General features: G+C 24.8%; 1 long non-coding RNA gene across 1 annotated transcript; it reads right to left on the reverse strand.

Annotated features, from left to right (window-relative positions):
• Positions 1 to 10,435: 10,435 nt before the first annotated feature.
• Positions 10,436 to 11,565, reverse strand: LOC145830119 (uncharacterized). The gene is made up of 3 exons (XR_014369622.1): positions 11,463 to 11,565; positions 10,869 to 10,966; positions 10,436 to 10,613 (listed from the first exon to the last, which is right to left on the reverse strand). It is a non-coding gene; the product is annotated as an uncharacterized LOC145830119 (long non-coding RNA).
• Between the last annotated feature and the right edge of the window lie 209 nt (positions 11,566 to 11,774).

The raw sequence follows: 11,774 nt of genomic DNA on the forward strand, positions 1-11,774 counted from the left end.
AATTATGAACACTAAGACAAACAAAAAGTTTAAAAACATCCGTACAAAAATTTGACTAAACACGGGAAATTACAACTATCCTTTTATAACGCAAAGTAGTTAAGAAAACTCAACTTGAGCTTGTTTTGAAACGTAATACAACTTCAGCACGACCAGGGGCTTTCCTGCCGATGGTAACAGATCGTTTGACTTTTGCAGGATTTCCCCGACAGTCGAGTTCACAACCATTTCCTGCAAGTTGTTCTCTCGCGCGTAGTGCATATCCAGCCTTCTATCGCTCATATGGCCGTTCAAGCCACCTGCATTCTCGAGCGCACGGTCGGGTACTTCGGAACTTGCCACGCACAATTTTGAACCTCAGGTTTTCTTCGTAGACTTTTCTGAAGTGGTGGCGTGCTATCGGTCCGCTGTTCGTAAACACCTTGCTGCAAGAAATTCGAGGTCTAAACTCCTCCGGAGCATCGAATGCCATTTGTTGTTCACGTAGAATATGACCAAGCAGTCTAGTCTGACCATGGCTAGCAGTAATTGTTTGTGAATTATGCCTGTTTTGAGAATATTCACTTGATTTATTAATAAAACTTATTACTAAGTTAGCTGATTTTCTACTAACTAAAGCTCGATTCAGAAGACTATTAGCCATCTTGAAACTTCAAGTTAAACTTTTATTTACTGTGTATATAAAAATGTTTTAAATAAAACTAAATTCTTACTCTACAAATTACTCAAAAATTATTTTTTAGCTGACTTATCGTTTGTTCATTGTAGAAATAACTTAGTTTGGCTAATAAGATGATTATGTTGATTTGATAACCATTTTAATTTACTTTAAATATATTGCATCTAAGTTTGTACCTACAACGCTTTAATGATTAGCATTTATTTATCATAAAACGTTGAAATTTTATTAGTTAATAAAAAAGGGTACTTTACATAAAAAACTGATAAGTGTGATGCAACTTTGAAAGCTTAAACTGAAAGCTATCAACATAATCAAATAAAATTGGAGAAGTAATAAGAATAAAGTTTTTAAATTAATATCACTAGTTTCAAGTTGTGTATTCAAAACAACAAAACAATTAATATAAATTGAAATAAAATAATTACAAGCTTAAGTTTATATCAATAGTGCATATACTTACCTTACTAGTTAGAATAATTCATAGAATAATGGTTATATTATAAAAGAAGTACTTAAACTTCATTTAAATATTCTTAATTAAGTAATTTATACAAGTATGTTATTTATCAAAAAATAAATTTTTAGTTGTATACATTCATACTACCAAAACTGTTAATTTAAAGGTTTATAAAAAAATAAATAAAAGTTATTACTTCAATTTGTTTTGTTTATATAAAACAAAATCCATATTAATGATTTCATTTGGATTTGTGCTCAATAACTTTAAAGAAATTAAAAAATAAAAATAAAACTTTTTACTAAGTACCAATTTTCGTTTTCTTAAAACGTCTTAGTAAGTTACAGCAAAGAAAAAACATTTGAATTTAATGTTCATTAAATTTAATTAGATTAGCTTTGTATAAACATGGAGGTTGTCATATAATTTTTTAGGATATTAAGAAAGTATTTACTTATTTAAAGAAGATAAATTAATTTCACCTACTGTTAATTGAATTCATTGGACTATAAAAAATGTTGTACTAAAAAAACTATATCAAAAATTATTATTTTTATATGATAAACAATTAGTTAGTTTATATTTAGTTACTGTTTAAGAAGACTAAGTTTCTTACAATTGAACGTTTTATGTTAACTTGCTACTTTATTATTTTAGACCGTAGAGTAATTACTGTAAATTTGCTAAAACTTTTTCCCTATTTTAGTAAATATAGATCTTCTGTTTTAAAAATTAATCAAAGTAAAGTGTTTAAAACAGTTTATAGTGTTTACTTTAGTTTAAATTGATATAAAAAACTAACATTATAAGTAGAATAAAAGTTTTTTTTAAATATTATTTTTAAACTACTTTAGTATTTTTCGTAAAATTTGGTAATTTTCGTTTTAATAATAACACTTTTCATTAATTGAACTACTTTTGTTTGTATTCAATGCAAGCTAACTTATTTTTATAAGTATTTTTTTTTTATTTAAATATTTTCACAAATACGTTTTAAAGAATTTTTTAAATATTAATATTAATAAAAACGGAAATGTTCTTCTTAGTAATTCTTACTGTAGTTAATATCTTTCCTTTTATCTATTTGCTTAAACTTATTAGAGATACGAATATTTCGCTTTTTACTAACAAATAATTTTTGTAAGATTACTTGTTAAAAATTAAATACCTGTTTTTATAAGATAAAGCAATATAAATTATTTACTGAGAATTTCAATTGAATGTTTTTCAATTGAATTATTATATATAATTAAAATAATATCTATTATATATTATTTATTGAACGATTAAAAAACCGCTCAAAAAGTTTGGTCTATGGACTAATCTAATAAAATGTAAAAACAAACAAATTATTAAATTTGTTTAGAGTATTTTTAAAACTTCTAATTTTATTTGGAAAAGTATAATTTAAAGTATTTATTAAGTTTTTTCTTTAAATAATTTTATCTACAGTTTTTTATTTTAAGGTTCTCGGCTTTATTGTACGTACAGGTTGAAATCATTTAAAATATTTAGAAAAGTAACTAAATAGAAAGAAAAAGCTTTTATAAAGTGTGGTAAATAGTTAGTTTAAGTTAATTAGCAAAAATTATTTTAAAAGAAACAACTTTTACACAAAATTTACTTACAACTTAATTTAAATATATGTTTTTCCAAGCTTAAGTTTTAATTAAAAACACTTAAAGTGCCAATTCAAACAATTTTCTTTAAAAAATTACAAAACTAAAGTTTTAGTTTAATCAAACAAAATTGTAACAATTAAAAAAATAATTCTATAATTGAATTAGTCGGTTATTTTAAGTTTTACAAGTTACTCTTCATTCATTATAACAGAAAAAATAGTAAGTTTCAATATTTTTACCCTACTTATTTTTAATAATTAGAGCTACATTACACTGATTATTTATTTAATAACCTACATCAAATGGTTAAAAATACATTAAGCTGGTTATTTATCTAAGTAACCTACATCCATTTGTTACAAGTACATTACGCTGATTACTTATTTAAGTAACTTACATTCAATGGTTAAAATTAAATTATGCTGGTTTGTACCTCTTAATATGCGTACCTTAATCCTACTTGGGTAAATGATGTGTTAGTCCTAGTGTTTTAAGAATGAAAACTCACTTTTTGTTTTACAACCAAAACTGAGCTTTTTATCACAACTAGAATCATTTCATCCATTTAAATACAAACGTATTTATTGAATTAATATACTTACACTAACTACACCCTAACCTATCACTTTATAGACTTAAAGCTATAACGTGTTGATTCATAGCTGTATACATATTAAATTAAAATTTACTCTTTTAACCTTTTTTTAAGAATTTTGTAATTTTAAAAAAATTTTTATCATATCGTAAAGCCTTGATCTTATTTTATTTATTTTTATAAACCTTTCGATCACAACTTTTGTAATCTAAGTTCTTTAAATCTAAGACAAAAATTAGTTTAACGACAACGAAATTTTTGTGCTCTTAATTTATTATGAAAAGAAGTCTTGTACTGAAGCTATAAATCACAAACCAAAATGAAAAAGAAATGTCCACGTAAAAAATAGTGTTAGAAAAAAAATTGCTTAAAATGTGAACTCGTACACTTCGTTTTTAATTCTGAAACAATAATTAAGATTAAACTTAAGATTTCTTTATGCTTATAAATAGCAAAGTCAATAAGAACACAGACAAGTATGTAAAATTATCAATAAAATAAAAAACAAACATCATAACTACGTGCGAAAAAAATCTATAGTACTTTTAAATAGAATTTAAAACTCACTTTTTAAAAAAGTCATGTAGACACATAATTTAAAATATAATAATGTTAGTACTTTAGAGAATGCATAAAATTTTAGTGTGTAAAATATATTGTGTATTATACCGGAATACATTCAGGTAGTTCTGGCCACTTTCCGTTTGCCCCACATTTCAAAAACTCCTGCCCTTTACTGTGTGAAAAGTTTTTTATTGGACACGATTGAAAATGTAGAAAATATATTGTTTTTTTAATCAATAAATTAAAAAGTATTAATTTATACCCCTTTAAAACGTATAGTTAAAGAATAATAAGCTTTTACTGTAATAATTAATTAGTTTTTACTACTTGCATAAAACTAATTGAAATAAGTTTGTAACGTAAAAAAAATAATTAAAGTGTTAAACGAACATTTTAAATCCTTCGTTGCAAACCATCCTGACTTCATCATTGTACTTGAAAGGGGCTAGATTGTCCTGCTCTTCAAGCCTGATTGTTCCGAACAAGTTGTTGATTCCACTTGCAAAGTTGAACTCACACTCGACAGGCTCGCATTTTGGCGTGACACCGCTCCATTGACCGCTTTCGTTGCATACTTAAAAAAAAATATTAAAAAATAGTTTGTGTTTTTGGATGGTTGCAAAGTGTTAATTTTACAGATTTTCAGTAGTTTTGTTAAGCATCATCAGTTACTTAAGCAGCCCTGATTAGCATGATATTTTAGATTTTCAGAACAATTAAATTTATTAAAAGCCATTTTTTTTTAATTTACTTGTTTTGTAATAACTGTGGTAATGTATGGCTGTAAAATTTTTTAAGGTGAAGTGTTTTGTAACTTTCAATTTAATTTTTTTGTAAAATGGTCAGTATTAAATATAAGATCAGCAATGGTATAAGTATTAAAATTGTTAGAAGTTCGATCTATATTGTATTAATGTGAAACAAAAAAAATACTACATCTTATTGTAATTCTTTTTATACAGTTATTTGTTACTTTAAGTAACAAACAAATTATGATTATATAATCAAAACTAAAACTACTTTCATAACTGTTTCTAGTTAACGCTTTTAAGTTACAAATAATGCAAATTAGAAAGTTTTTAGACTTCTATCGAGTAATAATCTTATTATTACTATTAGCTTTGATAACTTTTTAGCGTTTAAGCTTTTAAAGCCCAAAATGTTTTATTAAAAATACTAAACTAGACTTACTTCTAGTATTACTTCCGCTTTTAATCTCATGTCCTTCCCAGCAAACGTAAGTGGCAGTGCTGCCTATCCTACGTGATGTTGCGTACCTCACTTTACCGTTATCTGTCAGTTCTGGAACCGGACATTTTTTCAGCACACATTTGGGCAGTGGCGACGACCATTTGCCTAAATACATGTAAAAAACAAGCATAGTTAAATGTTATGATAGTTTTGGTTTTTTCATTAAAACTTAAAAAAATAAAAAAACTGCTCTATTAACGTTTTAAATTTATTTTAGTACTTTAACAAACTAATAAGTTGAACACGTAAATTAGTTTATAATATCGCAAAAGTTTTATTATGTACATTAAAAGATAAAAGTTTTTGTTATTTTTTTAGTTTATGTGGCTCGTATAAATATTATTTACTAACACGCAAAATAGAGTTTGATAGTTGAGTTCGCAAGTACAGTAATCAAAGGTTTTAACTTACAGAAAATAAAAATGTTAAATGCCATAATTTTTTTTTAGAACTATTTTAGAGTTAACCTTCTGTCAATTAAAGATATTTTAACAACTATAACTCCCATAAAAAATATATGTGTTTTAATGAATTAACAAACAAACCGCTTTCCAAGCAAGTGCTTTTACTTTCCCCTTCCATGACGTAAGGATCCGAACAGGCGAACTTTCTGGTTGCTCCAGTGTACGAAGGCATTTTCACTACTATGCCATGTTTTATAAAAGGAGTTGACACACAACCTAAAGTTTAGCGTTTCAAAATATGTTATGCTATTAATAAATAGAATAACAACTAAATTTAATTTAGCATAGTTTAAACTTTAAAATAAAAAAAACATCATTGACATTGATTTTTATAATATTATACCATCAAGTAGTTGTGGTATTGAAAATTTTTGGTTTTTGTCAAAGTAACTGAAAAATTTAAAATATAAGTAAAACTAAATGAAACTAAATACCAAATGGATTAATTAATTTCAAAACAAACCTGTTAAACTTTCTTTTAAATGCTTAGCTATTATTCTATCATATCTTGGATGATGAACAAAAATATTTTCGTCCGATTCTACAATCTTCAAATCGCTTATGCAAATTTTATTTCTAACTCTGTTACAGTAATCGGTGAATCCTTCAACTCGGCTACACATTTCCATCAGTCTTTTGTAAACCTTAGGTCTTTTGAACATGCACTTTTTTTTCCATTTAGCAGACACGTTGTTAATTGAAAGTGTTAGAAAACACATAAAAATAAGTATTTGTTGATATTTCATCTTAAACTTATATCAACTTAAAATTTTCTAGATTTTTTTAATTTTTTTTGTAAAAGCAGTTTAATGTCAATTTTTGTCTTAATTAGATTAGCACTTTTACTAATAATACAAATATTGTTTATCATACCTGTTTTCAAACTTTTAAACTAGTCTAATAGTTTACTGAAAATTTTGAGTTTAAAAATTAATATAAGTTTACTATGAAAAAACCAAACTCTAAAGTTTTAATTAAAACTTTATTCTTATTTTAAAGCAAGTACTCTATTCAACAGAGTTTCGTTGGAGTTATATGCTTTTCAAAATGAGATTAGATTACCATGATTAAGTTAATTTTACACGCTATGTGTTATCTAAGTAGAATTAAGAATTACCGTAACTAATCTAAACCTTTTATAATTTTCATGTGAGTAAGATTTATCTTGATTATCGAAATAGTGTTGATTTAGTTTCACAATATCGATATATATTACAATAAATAATGAACTAACTAAAGCCTAAGTAATATAATTTTATTAACAAAACTAGTTTAGATAATCTAAAAGCTTTAGTTTTTATACTATAAAACCTAGAAGATTATAAAGAGTACTTACAAGCTGTTTAAAATTTTAAGCACTTAAGAAGATAAGATTAATGTTTTAAATGTGTTCGGATTTACTGTCATATCGGTTTGTTTAACTTTTATAAACGACATATGATCAATTATTGCTATATTATTTTATTAAAACCATACAATATGATCAAAAATAAATGCTATTAGCAAATGTTGAAAAGTTTTTGAACTGTTATTAGTTTATGGGTTAACAAACTTTAACATACAGTACAATTGAAACAATTCTAAAGTTTTCAATAGGTCACTATATCTTATGTGTTCTAAAATTTTTAGTACTTAACCAATTATATTTATCTTCTATAAGGTTTTCAGTTTTTTTCATTTGAAATTACTAGATTATAAAAAAAAATCATACTATACAAAATTGCTTTCCAATTTTTGAACTATTAGCTGATAACATGGTATGCAGTTTTAAAAAGCTTGTTTTAAACTTTGTGCCTTGTTCGCAGTACGCATAAATCAAGAGTGAAATTTCAAAGTATGTTAATCACTTAAAGCGAAAAAAATTAAATTTATACTCAGGTGGTAGGAAATAAAAAGAGAAAATTCTTTTGCCGTTATTAAGCAACCAATATGTAGACTGTTCGTACAAGAAGTATATGCGTTTTGCAAAGTTGGTTGTTTAAATTAGAACATCAAGTTTTTTTCGCATGTCAACACATCAAAAAATATTCAACAGATTCAAATTATATACTCCTTTTTCAGGGGTTTCGTAGACTTTAGTTGTTAGTTTAAAACAGGGTTTTTCAGGGCATGACAGACATTCAGGAAGCTATGAGGACAAAGGAGGGCCATGAATAGTAAAAGGGCCACAGAGGGAAAGTCAAGAGGTCTTCCATTTAAGGTAGAGAAACATCAAAAATGACTTCCGCAATGCAACGATAAACGTTTTCTGAAGGTCAAACCAGTTAGTATTTGAAGTTTACACTAGATATTCTGAAGTTGCTGATGAAGAGCAAAAAGAAAACAAAGTCTTAGGTTTTTTTAATATTAGTCTTTTGATTTATCTTGATATAGGTGCCAAAGCTTTTTTAATTTTTTAAAGGGGCCATTTAAAAAAAAATTTTAGAAACCTTTGTTTAAAACAAAGTTAAAATATTTGCAAAAGTCAATCCCGAAAAAAAGTTCAAAGCTTTGTTATAATATTCTTAGTTTTTCTGTAACTTTTTATTTCTTTACTATATATTGAGTTTTAATACTTATTATAACATAACTGATGGTTCTAGCAAAAAGCTGCATGGACTACATATAGTTTCTTTTTTTTAGTTTTGGTTTTTAAGTTCAATTAAATGCATACTAAAGTAATACAAGTATATGATAGATAAACCTAACACAAACTATTTAAACTTATTTTAATCATATTATTTAGTAAGACATCAACATTTTTAATTCAACTATTATTAAATACATACTTTAAACACAAGCTTTGTTTTTAAGCAAAATCTTTTTTTTCTGTATTTAAAAGTGAAACTTTGTAATAAGTCATTTTTTAAGTTGGTTTTTATATTAAATTTGCATACTAACTTTTATAATTTAAGCCGAAAATCTAAGGTCTTAGGTTAACCTTAAAACCCATCTATACAAATGTCAGCTTTAACTACTGCTTGTTCATTTACCTGGCTTAAATTTATTAATTTAAAATCTGATACCTTTAAATTGTTTATACTTCCAAAAAGTAAAACAAAAACTTTTATAATACTAAGTATCAACAATTTTTAAATAAATTTTGATTGCTGGTTTATTTAAAAATTATTGTTTTTAAAGCAATGATGCATTTTGTTGGTCAACCGTATTGTTTCAAAATTTAAAATTAATTTTTAATTGACTGGTTTCAATTACAGAAGTAGTTATTTAGGTAGCACGTGCTTAGCGCATGTTCCATTCAATTTTTAGAAGACATGTTTAACAAACTATAAATTTTTCAAACATGTAGCCTCTTAACATGTTTTATTGGTATGTTATAATCTTAAAAACAAATAAAAGTTTGTGAAACAACAACTATACAATGCGTTTATTTATATTCCAGATTTTATTATTTGAAAAAAAATTAACGAATTTATCAAGTTTTGTAAAGTAATCAAAAAACGAATAATATAAAGGATAATAACGAATGGGAAGTTCTAAATGGAATTTTTAAGATGTGTTTTTTTTTCAAAAGATATAGACTTTTGAAAATTATACTTAGTAATACAAATGATATTTTTTTGTAATAATTTGTGAAAGAAGTAAAAAGTAAGTATAACACATTTATTTTTATTAGTTTAATTAAACTGTTTTCTTTGTATCTTTACTTATAAATTTATTTTAATAACTTCAATTTTGCTTTGAAGGCTACTTATTTTTAATCGAAATACCGATAAGTGTTTACAATTTTGTTAGAAAATAAGTTTTGAATTTTATTCAAATCATGTCTAAGTTTATAAATTGCATGTAAATGTATTTTTTGTAATTTCACTAAAAATAAGTCTAAAAGTATATAAATCAAATTACAAACAATAAGTGTTAAAAACTTTAGATGCGTTACAAACATTAGGTTGCGAACAAACAATAACAGTTAAAAATGTTAAGTTACTGCTTGTAAATAAAAGAAAAACTAATCTTTTACCAATTAAGTAAAAACAACAATCAACTTAGTTTATTAAAAAAAAACATTAAAAGTCATTGTTATCAAATATTTATTAAAAACACTGATTAGTTAAACTGAGAATATTCAAAATATAAATTCAAATAATGCTTCACAAATAATAAAAAACAACGTATAACAGCTAATAAATGCTTGACAAGTTGTATAGAAATAAAAATTAAACTTTAATTAAAAATCAAAACAAAAAATCATGTACTTACAGCATCAAAGTCAGTTTAACAGTATACAGTTCAAGTACCTTTATCAAATTCAATTAAGTAAGCACTATACCTAAAACAAATTTAGACTTTGCATATTAAACAAAAATTAAATAAAGCTGATCAAATGTAAAAACTCGAACTTTAAATTAAAATTTGTACTCTAAAAATTTTACCATTCTGTTAAATATATTACATACAGTAAGACTTAAATGTTATAAAATATAAAATGTTTTTAGGAAACTATTTAAAAAGATTTAACATGAGTGCTCGAAATTTATTTTATAATTAGTGTTCTAACATATGTAAAATATTTACAAAAAAAGATAAATTATTTTCGTAAATATAAGTAAACTAAAAGTTAATTTCATTTAGTTGATACTTATATATAAGTACATGCATATTCTAAGGAATGATAAACTTTGTTCAAATAAACATAAACGTTTTAGTATTCTTAAAAACAGTAAGATCATAAATACTTGTATATTTCTTGTATCAGTATTTTAAGTAAATATATTAATACAAATAAGGTAAAATATTTGAAAGTTCAAACTTTTTACAAGTGTATAGTTTTTTACTTCTGATGTATTTTTTAATTATTAAAAGTTACTTTAAGAAATAAATTACACATCTTCAAATGGCGGCGGAGATTTCTCATCTTCTTCTTTATACGTAGTCAGCTTCAGTTTACCCTGTATTACGTCATAGTAGCGTGGGGGGAGAACCGGTTTACTGAGCAGCGCCATCGTGAGCGCCTTCTTGAACGATGGAGGCTTTATCGCTGTTATAAACAAATATTAAACGAAATACTATGTGATTTATTTTTTAAATATATATTTAAAGTATATTTTGTAACTTTTAGTAAGTATTTTTCTTTAAATTAAACTAAGTCATATCAGTAAATTTTTAGACTTGTACACAAAATTTATGCTGTATTACTGTAAACGAAATCATCAAGTTAAAAAGCAATTTATAAGATAAGTTTATGGTTAAGTAGTGTACATAAAGCATTATTATAATAGTAATCATAACATACCTCGTCTTGATTTTCTTTCTTTCATATGTACTATATAACAAAATCCGACTAGAATGAAAGGTAAAGCTACAATTGAAAATGATATTGCTAAGATGGATCTGAAAATATTTAATAAAAATAAGAAATCAAATTTTATAAAGCTTTTGTTGAATTCCTTAGAAAAGGAGGAACCTTTTAAAATCAATTTTACTGAACATATAGTAACAAAAGAATGTAATTAACTAAATAAAACTATTAAATTCTTTAATACTGATAAAAAGTAAAACTAAAATTTATAACTGTTGTTTAATCGCTAACTAGCTATTACGTAATATTTATGTTCTAGTTAAGTCTATTATCACGGAATAAATTTAATACTATTATTTTTTATCAAAATTATTATCTAATAAGAACGTTAATAACCTATTTTAAGTCAATTGTGATTTTTTAAAGTATCTAAAATTAAAGTTACAGAACAAATTTAACTTTGAGAATTTTTTTTTTTTTTAATTACGAGTACGATAATTAATATTATAGTATAAACGATAAACAACTAGAAAACATTTACAATTAAAAAATCGTAAAAATTTAAACAATTATTTAAAAAATACAAACTTTTCATTGTTTTCAGAATTACAGCAGACAAAATGCGGTGAATTTTCATCTCTCAAAATTAGTTTGCAGCAAGATAGGCCTTCCTTGCAATCCAAAGCACCACATGACATCGTGTCATTACCACTGACCGCAGGATTGTCTTTGATAATTGACGAAGTGACGTTCGTTACTATATAAAAAATAGCTTTCATAAATTTGTGAAAATTAAAATATGTTGTTTTTAAACAACTGAAAACTCAATTTATACCGTAATTTAATTAAAAAAACAGTTGTATTAAAACTTTTATTAAATGATGAATTTATGTTTGAGAA

This window comes from Thalia democratica, chromosome 2 (assembly GCF_965202585.1).
Source record: "Thalia democratica chromosome 2, ktThaDemo2.hap1.1, whole genome shotgun sequence".
In the NCBI taxonomy this organism is placed as follows: domain Eukaryota; kingdom Metazoa; phylum Chordata; class Thaliacea; order Salpida; family Salpidae; genus Thalia; species Thalia democratica.